The 17,723-nt window shown below is 35.3% G+C and overlaps 1 protein-coding gene across 3 annotated transcripts in view; it reads left to right on the plus strand.

Annotated features, from left to right (window-relative positions):
* LOC309864677 (uncharacterized protein) overlaps positions 1-17,723 on the plus strand; it is a 69,364-nt gene that overhangs the window by 36,184 nt on the left and 15,457 nt on the right. The gene's annotated exons all lie outside the window — the stretch shown is intronic.

A 17,723-nucleotide genomic window follows, 5' to 3' on the forward strand; every position in this document is an offset into this window, starting at 1 on the left:
AAAATTGATCTCATCCCCAAAGTATAAATCAAGTGGCTGGTTTCACTTGCAGAAATTCTAATTTGTGTGTGGGGATGCCATTTAGGCATTTATATTTTTTCCAATATTTTGCAGATGATTCTTTTAATTAGTCAAGGTTTTGAATTATGACTTAGAGAATTGTCACCACTTTTACTCAGGATTATTGTTTTCATATAAGACTTTTGCAGATTATTTCCCTCTTGTGTGGACATATCTCACCTCAAAGGTGCTAAGCATGGAAAACTCTGACCAAAAAAACAGAACAGAATCTATCAATTTAACAAAAATTGATTGAATTAAAAGCACTGTTGTAGCACTCAGAATCCAAAAAAGATGCTATTCTAGCCCTTTGCCTGACACCATATTCTTTATGGAAACCAGCAGTCTATTGAGATTAAAAACATTTTATTTATTTGACAGACAGATACCACAAGTAGGCAGAGAGGCAGGCAGAGAGAGAGGAAGGGAAGCAGGCTCCCCACTGAGCAGAGAGCCCAACGTGGGGCTCGATCCCAGGACCCTGAGATCATGACCTGAGCTGAAGGCAGAGGCTTTTTAAACCCACTGAGCCACCCAGGCGCCCCTTAAAAACTTTTTTTGAAAGATTTATTTATTTGTATTACAGATGGGAGTATTGTGGGGACAGTGGGAGAGGGAGAGAGAGTATCTCAATCAGACTCCCTGCTGAGTGTGGAGCCCAATACAGGGCTCTACCTCAAGACCCTGAGAGCAGACTGAAGTCAAAATCAAGATCGCAATGCTTACCTGACTGAGCCACCCAGGCACCCTAAGATTAAGCACATTTTAATTATTAATAATATTGTAGTTATAATTCTTTAATTAAACATGGATTTTTGAGCATATATTTTAAAAATGGCTGTATTGGATTTATCAAGGAAGGCCACTGTTGGTAAAATGTAGCTCCTGCTGCCATCTAAAAGCTTACCATAGTAATAATAAGCATCTGCATAGGGCATAGGATAAGGCAAGAATGCAGAAGAGTATAATTAAAGGCTAACTCTAATAATTATGACACAGGATTTTAAGAAAGGAACGTTCACAGCCAATTAAATGTTCAAGAAAGACTACATACGGAAAAATGACATTTAGGGCAGCAGTGAACGATAAGTAGAAATTGGTTAGAGATGAAAAAAGATGTGCTCCATAAACAGAGCTTAAGCAAATATTCTGAGACTGGAAGGCATATGGCATATTTGGGAAACATTAGATAGTTTAGCGTGGTTCAAGGTTACAGCACAGGAATAACATGGAATGTGTGGAAGGTCAATGAACTAAGTACCCAAGTGTTAAGTAGGTATTGAAATCACCCAACATAATATAGTGGTAAAGAGAAAGATGATAAAGTAGTCACTAAATGAGAGGGAGTGACCTGGAAGATGATAGACATTTGCAACAAGGAGGGATTATCACATATCAGAGTCTGATAACATGTACTTGGAAGTAGCTATCACATTTGGGGAAGTTGGAAGAAGCAATACAGGGCAGAGAGAATATTTAATTCCTCCCCATGAGTGGAAGAAAAAGCCATTAATTGAGAGGCATGCAAGGTAAGCTGGATCTGATGGTGAAGAGAACTAATAGAGAGGAGGTTGAGCATACTGAGTTTATTGATGGTGACAAACCAGCAGTGTCAGAGGGCACAGTACAAGAGTTGAGTGTTGACAAGATGTGGAAGCTTAGTTAGACTAGGGGATGTACAGATCCAAATTAGAGTAGGAATCCAATTAATGCACAGGGAGGCTGGCCTGCTAGTAGTGACCGAGATAAACCAGAATATAGCACAGGGCGTGATTCAGCTTAGTCATCTCATAGGGAACATAATCATCTCTTTTACCTCTCTAACACTCAGAAGAATCCTATAAGATACATATTTTTTAGTATAAATTTGCAAATGAAGAAAGGTAGAAACAAAAGAGTAACTTGTATAAGGTTCTATACCAGAGGAGCCTCATTTGAACTTGGGTTTTCTGACTCAGAAGTTTTGTTCTTCCCCTTATCCTTCTTCCTTCCCCAAATCATGATTTTTCCAGAACAGGCCAAGAAAGTACAATGATAAAAGGGTGAAATAAAAATGAGATGATGCAGTCTCTTAAAAAACAAGGGAGATTGTTTCAGAAAGAAGTTAATCATAGAGTAAAATGTTTTAGCCAAATCAGGAATGATGAAGACCAAAGCTAGACCTTTGGCTAGGACTATGACATAAGTATTTCATTAGATTAGATTTGATTGGATATGGCATGATTACATAACCCTTATAGTTCTCAGAATCCTCTCATATAATTTCCTCTTATGTGGACAATAGGCTTGTGACAATGATATTGCTCTATATTGCATAAAGAGACTCAGATTTAAAAAAAGAGAGAGAGACTCAGATTAATAGAATAACTATAGTTAGAAAGTGGTGGAGGAGAGATTCCAAACATAAATCTTCTGAATTCAAGTCCTCTTCCCTTTCCAAAAACCCTGAAAATAGAAACAAATGAAGAAAAATCTCTCAAGTTTCCAGTTACACTAGCAGAGCTAATGCCTGAAGAATTACACGTAATATATTTTTACTGGTGGCTTAGTATTGTCATTCTTGATCAAAGATGTAATTGCCAAGGAGGATTGCAACTTTTGCTTAGAAAGATACCCCTCTATCATGCTGCCCGATGGAAGGGAGTGCCAAGATCAAGGGAGGAGTTATACACATGTTCTTTTCGATTCCTTAGAAGCATCCATGATTAGCAGCATGGACACACGTAGCTATTTTATAAACTCTTTTAACTAGACTGTATCTAGCAAGGTAGCCCTGGTGACATTTTATAAGCTTTACATTCAAAAGTTTCTTCCAAAGCTTGTATTTCATACTTTGACTGTATATATTTATTCTCATTATTCATGGCAGTTATGTTCTATAAAGTCATGGCAAACACTGAATTAACAAATACTGAACATTGCTGCTAAGGGAAATACAGTGTTAGGTTCCTCTGGTCACAATATTTTTGACAACTGATCAATATAGAACCTCATTTTATTCACGTTTCCGCTTGAAGACACCCAAATTAATAGATATTCTTGATTACTAACATTGAACTCATGGTCAACAGCACTCTCATGACAAATTATGCCTGAAAAAAGCTTATCCAGTGCACACACTTTCTTCGTTAATGCACATCAGTCCCTCGCACATAGAAAGACTAAGCAGCACATCGATACTGCACTTGGTGATTATTTGAAATGGCAAAATTCTGTCTCATATTTAAGTCTTCACTTCACTTGGAATTTATTTTGGTGGTTGCCAGAGGGGAGATGGGTGGGAGGAAAGGTTAGATGGACGATGGGGATTGAAGAGAGCACTTGCTGCAGGGAACACGGGATGTTGTTTGAAAGTTGAATCACTAAATTGTATACCTGAAACTAATATCACACCGTATGTTAACTAACTGGGATTTAAGTAAAAACTAAACTAAACTAAAATAAAATGGCAAAATCACCAACCAAATGCACAAAATTTTAAAAAGGTATTAAATGGAAGTGAAAAAGTACTGATTTACAGTATGAGAGCTAAAATAAGAAGACAGGGCATCTCCTTGTTTAACCTCAGTTAGGAGATATGCCAACTAGAGACTCAATTTTTTCATTGTTCTGTACTCTCTATGAATGATTGAGAAAGCAATGCAGATAGATACTGATTTAGGGAATATAAATAAATTCAAGTGAATAAGCAAATTTGCAAATGCAGAATTTGTGAATAATGAGTACGGACTGTATTAGGAAATTAAAAGTCTTATATTACCCAAGTCAATCTATAGAATCAATGCAATCCCTATCAAAATTCTAATGGTATATTTTCACAGAGATAGAAGAAACTACTCTAAAATTCATATGGGATCACAAAGATTCTAGGTAGCCAAAGCCATCCTGAAAAAGAATAACAAAGCTGGTGGCATCACTTTCTGATTTCAAATTGTATTACAAAGTTTTAGTAAACAAAACATTGTGTCACTAGCATAACAATATACACATATACCAGTGGAACAAAATAGAGAGGCTAGAAGTAAATCTATGAACATACAGTCAGCCACTGTTTGACAAGGGTGTCAAGAACAAAAAATGGAGGGGAGCCTGGGTGGCTCAGTGGGTTAAAGCCTCTGCTTTTGGCTCAGGTCATGATCCCAGGACCCTGGGATCAAGCCCCACCTGGGGCTGTCTGCTCCGCAGGGAGCCTGCTTTCTCCTCTCTCAGCCTGCCTCTCTGCCTACTTGTGATCTCTGTCTGTCAAATTGAAAAAAAAAAAAAAAAAAAAAAAAAAAAGAAAAGAACCAAAAAATGGAGAAAGGGTAGTATCTTTAATAAATGGTGTTGGGAAAACTGGTTATCCACATGCCTAAAAATGAAACTGGATACCCATCTTACACCACTCACAAAAGTTAACTGAAAATGGATTAAAGACTTGAGTGTAAGACCTGAAACCATAAACCTAGAAGAAAACATAGAAAAAAGTTCTTTGACATTGGTCTTGTCAATGATATTTTTGGATATGATGCCAAAGGTATAGGCAACAAAAACTAAAATACACAAATGGGACAACATCAAACTAAAAAGCTTCTGCACAACAAAGGAAACAATCCATAAGACAAAAAGAGAATTTACAGGATTGGAGAAAGTATTTGCAAACCATATATCTGATAAGGGGTTAATATCCAAAATATATGTGGAACTCATACAACTGAATAGCCAAAAACCAAATAATATGATTAAAAATGAGCTAAGGGCTTGAAGAGACTTTTTTTTTTTTCAAAGAAGGCATACAAATGGCCAGTAGATCTATGAAAAGGTGCTTAATATCACCCCTCATCAGGGAAATGCAAATCAAAACCACAATGAGATTATCACCTTACACCTGTGAGGATGGCTGTTATCAAAAAGGGCAAGAGATAACAAATGTTGGCAAAGATGTGGAGGAAAACATTCCCACATCAGTGGGAGTGCTTACTGGTATAGCTACTATGGAAAACAGTAAGGATATCCTAAAAAAATTAATAATAGAACTACCATATGACCCAGCAATTCCACTCCTGGGTCTATATCCTAAGGAAATTAAACCAATTATTTCAAAGACATAGCTGTACTCCCATCCTTATTGCAACATTAGTCACATAGCCAAGATACAGAAACAACTTATTTATTATTTATTTATTATTGTCCTTCAGTGGTTGAATGGATAAAGAAAATTTTGTGTGAATATGTACAATAAAATTATTATTCAGCCATAAGAAACAAGGAAATTCTGCTGTTTGTGACAACATGGATGAAACCGGAGGGCATTAGGCTAAGTGAAATAAGCCAGACAGAGAAGAATGAATACTACTAAGTGGTATCATTGAATGTGGGATGAAAAAAATTGATATAATCGAAGGAAATCATAGAATGATGGTTGCAAGGAGCTGAGAAGCGGGAAAATTAGGGCAATGTAAATTGAAAGGTTACAAGATATTCAGGTTATAAGAGGTTACAGGAAATTTCAAGTTACAAGATAAATGAGTTCTAAGATCTAATTTATATATAGCATGCTGACTATAGTTTGCAATACAGTATTATATAATTGAAATTTGCTGAAAGTAGATCTTAAGTATTCTCATTTCTCACACAGACAGAGTTAACTATGTGAGATATGCATGTGTTAATTATTTTCATTGATAATTATTTTACAGTGTATATTTACATCAGATTATCAGGCTGTACTTTAAGTCTGTACAATTCCAATTGCCAGTAATTCCTCAATAAAGCTAGAAACAAAAAAGATTTAAAGTCTCAGAGTTTCTACATATAGCAGGTGTCAGTGATCTGAACAAAGTAACACAAAGCAATCACTTCTGGTTGAGGGAGGCAAAGAAAATGATCAGTTTAGGAACACGACTTCAAAATCATTTCTGGACATTTGATTTTAGTTTTCTAAAAATATATTAAAAGGTGTGATAGAACTTCAACAAACTTTCCTCCAGAAGTACCAACCAATTTGTGACACCTCCACCCGTACTCCTTTTATTTGGTAATTTTGTGTGCTATGTAATTGTTTAAGATGGTAAAGAGAAGTCATAAGTATGTTGCTAAGGGAGGGATATATGGAGCTGAATGCTAAAGATTGGATTGGTATTAACATAAACATGCAAGGTACATTTGTATATATCCTGTGGGGCTCCACATATGTTCATTTAATGCTATGTCCTTTGGATTTAGAGACAGCCTATAAAATATCATAGAGTTTTTATAAATATATACATATTTATGTGTATGTGTGTATACATTATATATCTATATCTATATCTCAATCTCATTAAATTATGTTTTAAGATGTTGTTCACTCTCTTATCCGTAGGTCCTTGTTAGAGATTCTAAGTCAATTGTTAACTGTTCAGTTGTAAGATAAATTTGTCTTTTTCAAGTGAATTGCATGCTTTCCTTGGCAAAACAAACACATAAACAAATGCACATTTAACTCAACCCTGTTTTGCTATTTGCCTTAGCTTCCAGGGAATTTAGAGATAGTGTTAGTCTAATTTTTAGTAAGTATTTTTATCTTTATGCTTGGTGGTATCTACCTTCTTTGCAGAGTCCTAGAACCTAATAGCCAGAGATTTGGAAATAGTTGAGGGCAAACGCCTCAATTTCCAAAAACCAGACATCCAGATTAGTCACAATGCCCGCTTCTCCCTTTATCTACCCCTCCATAGCAAGCCCATCCTTAATTTGCCTCCCACTTCTCTCTTTCTACCACACCCCCAATTTAAATTTGGTTAAACTCTATTTAGAGTAGAAAAATCTCTTCTCATAAAAGAGGACGGGTTTCTTTTTAATTTGCAAGTATTGACCCAATCTCCCATCTTCATTCCAAGCTAATTCCCAACATATAAATACACATTTTTCATTTTTTCATTTATTCTTTTTGGTTGTTCCTTTAAATTTTTTACATTACTGTGTGTCCCTGGTGAAATAGCAGTAAAGAAGGCAAAATATATTGCCTTCAGAGAATTGACATTTCAGTTAGTAGAAACAGTCAACAAAGAAAAAATCCCACAATTACATAGAATTTTAGACTTTGAAAACGCTGTGGAGATCAAGTATGGCAGGGGGAACAGGAAGTGTGAGACAGGGAGGGGTTTGTAATTTTAAGCAGGGAGCCAGAGGAGGACTAATTAAGGAGATAAAGGTTTAGCTGTGAGGTGGGGTAGAAGAGGTGGATCCAGGATCATTTTCCGGGATCTGACAGCAGTCTCATTACAAAAGCACTGAGGGAAATGCTTACCTAGAGTACTCAGGAAGTAACAAAAAAATGATAAGAAGAAAGGGAGTGAAGGGGGAGTACTGGAAGATGAGTATGTCTCGAGGAAGAGCCGCAACTAGGCACGTCACATTGGGCTTCTGTATGGATTGGGCCTTTTACCCCAGTAAGATAAGCGACATCAAAGAGTTTTGAGCAAAAAGTATTTCTCTGACTGCTCTTTTAAGAAAGGATTGTAAGGGAGTAAGTATGGAAGCAGAAACTCTATTGAAAGAAGATTTTGCAATAATCTGAGAGAGAAACAATATTAATTTAAGACAATTTTTTTTTAATGGTGGGGATGGAGATAACTGGTCAGATTCTGAATCTACATAGATGGTAGAACTGACAAGATTTTGTGTAAAATTGAATGTGGGATATAAGGAAAATAGAGGGGTTAAGAATGACTCCAAAGCTTTTGTCTTGAGCAACTGGTAAGATGGAATTGTTAATAACACAGGTAATCAAGACTGTTGGAGGAGGAGGGTTTGGGAGAGAATATCAGAAGTTAGTTCATTTGAGATATACATGTTTAAGAAGTTAACGTGAAAATTCTGAGTAGGTAGTTGGATATATAAGCCTAGAGACAAGGGGTACATGGAAGAGATATGGGTGGGAATAAAAATCTGTGAGCATTCTATATGTGGAGAGGAGAGGATAAGCATTATTTTCTCCTATTTGATGCTCTTCCTTAGGAGCGATAGTTCCTAAAATAAAAATGTGGCCTTCCCTTTGTCAATAAACTATTTTAGACTGAGATTGAATGGCAAGATAGGGGCTGATTTCTCTCCTGCTTTCTTCAGTATTGTGATGTGTTCAACAAAAGTAGTTTGTGTTCCTTTGAAAGGCAGAGTATACATTCTAAATCAAGAAGAAACACATTCTATTGTTATTAAGATAGATTTATGGTGCATTTAGAAACTTTTCATTAGGAGGTGGTTTATTGATTGAGTCACTATTCATTAACAAAAACACTTATTAAACACCTACATGCAGTGGAATTCATTGGATTTGGTGAGGGTTTATGTACATTGTGAGGAACAAGGAAGATTCTTGAGAGACTTCTGAGGTGGTCACCTTGGGTGAATGGTGATGCTATACAAAGACAGAATTAGCTGGGAGAAAAAGCAGGGTAATTGGATTTGTATGGAAATTAGAGTTCAGTTATATACATCTTAAAATCAAAGATATTACAAATTATTTAAATTTATTATCCTTGATCTTTGTTAGACTGGATCTTTCTTAATTTTTAGATCTCAACTTAAACGTCACTTCCCTTCTTCCTACTTTATTCTCTTACTTTGTGCCCTATTTTTTTTTTTTTTTTTCCTTGCTGGAACTGTTGTTACTTGGTTACATTCTTTCTTTCTTTCTTCCTTTCTTTCTTTCTTTTACATATTTAATATATGGGTCCAGTATTTGATTTTAAGTTGTAAGATGGTTTTGACCACGATTATTTTGTCCCAACTAATGACACAAAGTTTCTGGACTTATAAATGATCAACAAATATATGTACAATAAGATGAGTAAAATAATATATTTGGGGAATCTATAGCACATTGATGGCAATTGAAGCCTGTGATAATATTGAAATTTCTAAAAATAATGAAGAAAAGGATCAATGAAATAGTTTGGGAAAGCTCCAACATCAGAGTCAGTAATGAGAGGAATCATTAAAGAACATTTCAGAAAACAGGAAAAAGGCAGAACCTGAAATCAAATGAGGAAAACATTTCAAGAACTATACTTTCATTTTTCCTTTTTGGTCCAAAGGAAAGCAAAAGTCAGACTCTAATTCTTGATCTTTATTTTTGTAAAACAAGCAAACAAAACAACACACAAACCAAACAAAGGCAATCTCTTAAAACTTGTTTTTTGGCCTCCTTTCTTCTGATCAACTCTATGAACTAAGGAAATTGAGTATATTTTTGTGTACATTTCTAATGCTTCCTTTGCATTTAGAACTGTATCACTTAGTTTGAAATAGCAGTCTTACTTTTCTTAAACCATTGTCCAGTATAATTAAAGTACATGAATTTGTGTGTCTTTGTGAATGTGTTCTTATATGTAAATGTGTATGAAAGAGAGTGTATGTGTGTGTTCATGTGTATTCTTTTAGATTAAGGGAGGGTTTGAGTCAATGAAAATATTTCTTGAGTTCTGTGTAGGTCTACATAAGAGAGCTCTGAAAATATAAAGTACATAGGGCCTAAATGTACTGATTAGAAGATCTAAATGTCACCAGGAATGACCCACGGAGTGAATAATTTGTTTCCCTAGGAACATATGGAATCCACTGACTTCAGGAAATATTTTCAAAGTGCACACATATTTCTTCAAGACGTTAACATCCCAGGGGAGGAGGAGGAATAAAAACATGACAGGGAGTAATTTAAAATGGCAGGTACTGCAGTTTTCTTTTCCTGTGCTGGAAACCTGATATTTGATACGAATGTAGATGATTTTCTTATGATTGCTATAAAAAGTTGATACTATTCTTTCCAAAATTCTCTAAGATTTATTTTTTCCTCCTCCTCGGTGGAATTTTGTTGTTTTTGAATGTCTTCGATTGTGGGTACAAAGAAATCAAAACATTGCACATTATTTCTTATAATGTAACCACAAGAAAATGCAAATGCTGAAGCTCTGATTCACAAAAGAATATTGCCTATTAGTTACGGTATGGTTCAATGGGAAAATGGAGTCTAAAATTAAATTATATTTCACTAGACTGTAACACAATCAAACCTTGATTTTTGTGCATCAGTTATGTTATTTCCCCTTTTAATTTTAATCTTTTCAACATTTTTTATAAGATTATAACACCTCAGGAGACTTAAATGCTGAACTTGGATACAGACAACTTAGGTTCCAAGTCCTGTTTGCCACTAATAAGATATGTGCCTGGGCAAATTACTTAAATTCTCTGAGTTTTGTCTTCCTTGCCTGTAAAAAAAGGTTGCTATTATCCATTAGAGATTACTGTGAGGATTAAATCATGTAATGGAAAGGAATATGTGTGTGTATGTATGTGTGTGTGTGTGTGTGTGTGTGTGTGTGTGCGCGCATGTGTGTTTCTTTCTTTGATTCCAAATGCCCACTCTCTGGTGGATGTTGCAAATGCTTGAATTGCTGAGTACATTATCTACAGATCCTGGAGAACATAATCATCTACAGGGATCTGAGCTTGGAAAGGCAACATTTTGTGGAAAATAGTTGTCAGGATGATTTACATGAACTTGATCTTCCTTTTCTGAAATTAATCTTTGTTACAGTATCAAAAGATGGTTTCTGAGTTTAGAAACCATAGACTTCATTTCAGGACACATTTTTAAATTTCTTTTCAGCGTAACAGTATTCATTGTTTTTGCACCACACCCATACGTGCCCTCCTTAATACTCACCACCTGGCTCCCCCAACCTCCCATCCCCCGCCCCTTCAAAACCCTCAGATTGTTTTCCAGAATCCATGGTCTCTCATGGTTCACCACCCCTTCCAATTTCCCTCAACTCCCTTCTCCTCTCCATCTCCCCATGTAGGACACAGGTTTTAATGACAATGGCTTTTTAAATGATAACCCACAGGAGGAAATACATCTTACATTGCAGCATATTACTTTAATTCACACACACACACACACATATATATGTATGTATATATATGTATTATAGGTATATATATACCGGAAACTAAAGTTTCATAAAATTAGACATATCTTTGCTGTATGTGTAGCGCTCTGATCTTTTCTATTTTTGTCTTATCCGTTTCATTATTTTAAAAAATTCTGGTTACAACCTAGTAATTTCTTTTCAGTATCTACTAATGCAGTGCCATCCCATAGCTTGAAAATCTTTTTTTTTTTTTAACTTCAGATATGAGGTATCTTTGTAACAGAGCCTTTTGTCTGATAGTATTTCCACAAATAGCATCTATATAAGTTTAAAATTTACGAGATTTTTGGCAATTAGCTTATTAGCATTCCTTTCACAGCTTGAAAGTTCACATTAGTTTTGGACTCAAACAAAAGTAATTGGCAAAGTCTTCAAGTTACAACTTAAGACAATACTTAAGTCACCTACCCTCTAATGCTAGTGACATTAACAAACCCATTGTGTTTGACTAGTTAGCTCATTCTGTGGTTAGGGTTGTGATCTAAATAATATCAGGAGGCCCCATACAGTGTAGGCTTCATGGGTTTACAGCTGTTTAGGTCAATAGGCTTTGCCCCCAGAAGGGGCCTGTGTGTAATTTAATGCTCTGTTGTTGTATCTTCAATTCTTAAAAGCTTTACCTTAGAACTTGTGTTTTGTAACCAGAGTTTGATGGATAATAGATCATTCACGTGAGCAGAGACAATGTTGAACAGTATGTATGACCATCATTCCTTGCCATCCCTTTTTATATAGCTTTTGTGATGTCCCATCAACACAGAACTCCACTGCATTCACAATGCACTGGAGTATAGACTCAGAACAAGTACAAGGTAAATGTTATAGAAGCTGCTGTGTAATAGGAGGAAAAAGAAAGATAAGGCAATCCATGGTTCCTTTCCTTTCAGTCCCTCCCTACTCCTGGGTAAGCTGTCAATAGAGAGCTGGTAGTGTGTGCATATCAAGAAGTGAAACAAAATAGTTATTAGTTTTATGCAGAGTATCCTTGGTTCTAGCAGCAACAAAATATATATGCATATGCAAGCTACAAATAGAAATTGTATAATTTCAATGATTCTGCATGAAAGTTATATTTTTTTATATTTGCATTTAAAACTGGCATTATGCAATATGAAATTAGCAGTAAAATCTATAACAATTTAAAATTTGAATGCTCTTTACTTAGGATGACATTAAATAGAAAGTAAAAAGCACCATGACAGTTTAAAATAAGAAACTCAAAAGAAAGGGAAAAGCTTTGTATTTTGTAATTTATGGCACTTTTCCTCCCCCCTGCTTTATGAACAAGGACTTTCACAATTACATTTTGTAATGAACCCTGCAAATTATGTGGTTAGCCCAGGCCATATATATATATATACGTACACACACACACACACACACACACACATAAATTACGTATATAATATTCTAAGTTATATAATAATTATTATAATTGGTAATTATTTCACAAATGTGTTAAGAGATAAGAAGAGAAAGTCCAAAATACTGTGAAGGAATGTAACAAACTATATATGAACTGCTAGTATTAATTCAAGAACAACTTTAAACTTCTACATTTCATAAGTTTTTACGTCCCAGTAGATGCTAGTATTGTGTGAGGCAAATGGAATATAACAAACATTGGCCTTAAGGAGTTTCCAGTCTATTACAAGTGTTATTTGTTAGTTGTTAATATATAGTAATGGGCAATTGTGTTATGACAGAGAGAGATTCATGGTAGAGCAAAGACGAAGTAATTATTCTTTTGGGGGTTGGGCGATGGAGGTGATGGGGTAATGAGGATCAAGAGCCCTCAAAGAAGCTTTGTACAAAGAGGATTGTGGGAGCAACAACTTTTGTAGGATTTGAGAAATCAATGTTTTAAATAGTGGTACTTTTATTCAAATGGATCAAAGCTAGGATTAGTGAATTTTTTTTCCTGAGATATGCTGCCTTTCTCTGGGCTCTAATGAGAATGTTTCCTCAGATCTTTATACTTCTTCCTATTGAAACAGAGTTTTTATTAGTTCCTCTTCTGGAAACTTCTTTGAATCACAAGTAATTTCGCCATCAGCTACTTAGGAGAAATTTAGTGTTAGCTTAGTCAATATTAGTGTGTCCACAAAAGTGATAGCAGCATGCTTCGCCTTAGTAGTTCTTTCTTTGATTGGTTATTGTGCATTATTGGCCAGAAGCCTTATTTCCTTTCTTAATTTTCATATCGTCCTAAGATATTTCTCACATTTAGTCTCATGTCTTTTAATGTTTAATCTCCAGGACTACACAGTCATTTCTCATTTTTTTCTACGATTAGACTCTAATATAGTAAAGAACCCTCATCTACTAAAGCTTTTAGAACACTCAACAGGTTAAAATTTTGTTGTTTATTTCATTATTATTTTGTATTGTCCTGGATACCTACAACATTCCAAGTAATGAAAATACATTCTCTCTTGATTCATGATGAAATATGTAATTACTCTGAGGCCAGTGGTAATTTTCCTTAAGAACTTGATTTTGAGGGATTCCATATTAATTAGTAGAATCTTTATCTTAAATGATCTTTCATTCTTTTCTCTATTATAACATGTTGGTTTTATATTTCCTTCCTTAGATGCACCATCTTGCAATTCATGACCTCCTTATCCTAGATTTCCTTTCCCAGATTTCTTAAACCTCACATGGTCCACTGTTGACCTAGATACCTGCCCTTTACAGTATATTTTCTGAAAATGTATATTTTGTTTAGATTACTGTTTTATATTATCTTATGTTTTACACCTGTGTTAATTTATAATTGTAGCCTGGTTCCATCACATGTTTTTGTGTTATTTTCTTTCTTAAACGTGAGTCTCAGGCTACTTTCAAAACTTGCATAGTTTGACAGACATCTAGAAAAAAATGTTTTGAGTGAATGCATAAGTGCATACATTTGAATATTTCTAAAGCAGGCTTAAAATTAATAGGAATATTTTTCTACAAGTAATGGACCCATTTCCTTTTGTAATTTTATAAGAGGAGAACACTTTTTAAATTTTTTTAAAAGATTTTATTTCTTTGAGAGAGACAGAGATAGTGACAGAGAGCATTAGTGAGGAGGAGCAGGGGAAGCCGACTCCTTGCTGAACAGGGAGTCTGACTCAGGACTCGATCTCAGGACCCTGGGATCAGGCAGACACTTAACAACTGAGCCACCTGGGTGCCCAGAGAAGAACAAGCTTTTAAAAAAAATCTTTAAGGGAGCCTGGGTGGCTCAGTTAGCTGAGTGTCCAACTCTTGGTTTTTAGCTCAGTCATGCTCTCAGGGTCATGAAGGGAGCCCCTCTAGGGCTCACAGTCAGTGCAGAGTCTATTTAAGATTCTCTCTTCCTCTCTTAAGGAGGGCACATGATGTGATGAGTACTGGGTGTTATATGCAACGGATGAAATATTGAACACTACATCTGAAACTAATGACGTACTATAAGTGGGGTAATTGAATTTAAATAAAAAAAAGTTTCCTTCTTCCTCTCCCCCTGCCCCTCTCCCCATGTGCTCTCTCTTTCCCTCTAAAATAAATAAATAAACCTTAAAAAATATTTAAATTGTAGGCAGTGAATTAATAGCACCTGCAGAACCTGAATAACCTAGTTATAAGAACCTCAGAAGAGACTCCTTGTCATAGATACTAACCAAATTGTCATTAAAGTTCCAGTTTCCTTCTTTTATTTCTGAAGTATGACACCTTGGGTGCAAAACTCTGACTCAAAAATCCATCATCAGAAAACCTTATGACTAAAATCACTTGTAATATCATTCTTTATAGCACAAGGATCATAGTGCCAGCATTAAGGATTTCTTTCCTTTTATGATTTCAATGATTTATCTAGAATCAGAAAATAAACCGAAATTATCAAGTAAGTCACAAAATAAAATTTCCCAAACTCTGTATTATATTCAAAAGTAAGGAGAGTGCACTGTGAGTGGGTCTCATCTATTATGATCTGGGCAGACCTCTGACGGATTGCTCTGGGCCTGGTTCTGGAGCTGCTTGCCAGTGCGTTCTGAGAAGACCACGGGAAGACCAAGGGAAGATTAGCGAAACGTGGCAGAAGGAATTGGAACTGGCCTCTGTTCTTTCACCTTTTTTAGCTTTTGGTCCATGATTTGGAGAAGAATGTCCAGTATAAAAATGGAATGAACTGACTGAGACCTTAAGTCTATATAGCTATTTATCGATGAGAGGAACTGCAATTTCATCCAAATGTATGAGAACAAATTACCTTACTTGATTGAGGGCAACAAACCAGGGCATTCCCACATTCTGACCTGTTCCTCAGACATATAATATCACCATGAGTGATGTTTCCACTGCCCAACATACTGTGAACACCCCACCGAACAAAAGACTGTCATCACTAAGTAATATATTCAGAATGTGATCAGGGGAATCTGACTGAAAAGTATCTGATTGAGCTGTTCTGATTATTCTAAATTTCAAAGCACAGTTGTTTCAACAGGGAGGAGAAAAAAAAGAAACAACCAAGATTGAATTACTCAATAACTTAGATAACAGGAGGACATGCTGGCAGAATAGGCCCAAATAATTCAGATCAGATATCATGTTCATTCTTCTTATGTTCAGTTCCTAACTTAGAAATGAATCATGTATCATGAGTTCATTTGGCCTATATTATTCTGTAACAACAGTATTTATGATGGTGGTTAGTTTTATATAGTTCTATATATAGAATACACTGTTGATACAATAAAACATAGCTTGAAGTATCAATATTTACAGAAAATGTTTTCAGTTTTTCACAATAATATTATTTAAGAAGTTTTAAAAATATTTTAAAAAATATTTTAAAATATTTCTCAATAGATTGGTTCTTGAAGAAATGTACACTTCTAATAGATGAGGAGTTAGAAAATGGCAGGTTTGTGCAGGATTTTGGGAGGATTCATGGGCATTTTCAAGGTCTTCAAGGATCAGTAACATTCATATAATTTAGGCTTAATTTTTGTTTTACAACTGTTTAAGCTTTCTCTTTTTCCTTGATACAGGTAGTTCCACAGATCTCCAGTTGTATTATCAGCCATGACAATACAATAGAGCTTAAGTGTAGGAGAAAGGGATGATCAAAAAAAATATACAAGGAGTAAAGTGGTTAAGGTGGTGTATTTATAGATAAAGGAAAATTACCCAAGATGGAAAAATCTTTATTGTCATAAAAATGGAAATACAAGAGTCACACTGCAGACACAAATCTCCTCAGGCTAAGAGGTAGTTTGTGGGGTGAAAAGATGATGAGTCAAGCATTGGAATTAGAAAGTAGGGCCAGGGTAGGCCAGAAACAGTCACCAGTGCAGACAAAGACAATGGAAACCAGGACCTGGACTGGAGAAAAACTGCATGTGTATAATGAATCTAATCGGGAGTGCTTTCAAACTTAACCAGGAAGGTAAACTAGCTCAATGCAGAAATAATACTCAACTATTGAGTTCTAATTAAATGCCAGTTACTGCATTAATTCAATCACAGGAGTTACTAAGTCCTCAGAGGAAACTCAATGTGATATTATGAGCATGAAGTTCTGTATGGGAATATTATTTTATAGATGAGAAATCCAATTTTATAGATGAAAAAACTATGACATAGGGAGGTTAAATGATTTGTTTAAGATCATTTAGAGTGTAAGTGGTAGATTTGAGATTTGGATCTGGAAAGTCTGATATTGGGAACCTCACTGTTGTATGCAAACATCCCCAAAGAAGATTAAATGGTCTAAGCCCCAGACAAAACGATCTAGATATAAGATAATCCAAGGCCTAGATTGGACTCTACTGGGGATTACTTGAGGCTCCTGCTGTAATTGATAACTTCTAATTCCGAATGTTTGGGCCTCCCAAATGCCTTGAAAGTGCCAGATAATACATATCAAATCAGATAGTTCCCCATCCTAGCCACTAGGTGGTGATTAGTACTATCAACTTAAAAAGTATTTGCTAACGTGAGTAGGGCGGAAAAGGACAAAAGATTTTCAACTTTCTGGGTCAAACTAGGTATTCATTTTGCATCAGGGTGTTAAGTGGCTTGTGGTGAGATAAGTAACTATTTTTAAAAAGAAAAAAATAATATAAAAGGGGCAGATTCTCTAAAAATTTATTGAGTATCTATTGTGTGCCAGTGAAACAGACACTGGAAACACAAAGATAAGCAGCATGAAGTATCATGAGAGAAATAAAAATTAACCAGGGTTATACATCAATGTGGCAATTGGCTAGATGGAGATATACACTAGCAATGCAATTGAGTAGAAATACCCCAAAATGAGATGCACCCATGTGGGCATGCACTTGTGTGTGTTTGCATGTGTGTGTGTGTGTGTGTGTGTGTGTGTGTGTGTGTGTATCTATGTGCAGAGTTAGGGGAAGATTATAGAAGTTTAGGTATAAAGATAACAGATATAGGTAAAGACTTTACCAACTATCCTTCAGGCTACAGTAACATTTATAGAACAAAGTAGGGCAGAATCAAGGGTTTCATATTATCAGAGTATGAATTACAGTTTCTTCATTTTTAATGACAATGACTCGAATTATAATCAGTTTTATCCGACCATCTCATCATTACTAAACTATATCTGTCTGAAGATTTTGTCCAGCAATCCATATTTAAATAATGACTAGTTTTTCACTTTAAATTAATTAAAAACATTGAACTTTTAGAAGCTCTGGTCTA

This window comes from Mustela nivalis (genome assembly GCF_964662115.1).
Source record: "Mustela nivalis genome assembly, chromosome: 5".
Lineage (NCBI taxonomy): Eukaryota > Metazoa > Chordata > Mammalia > Carnivora > Mustelidae > Mustela > Mustela nivalis.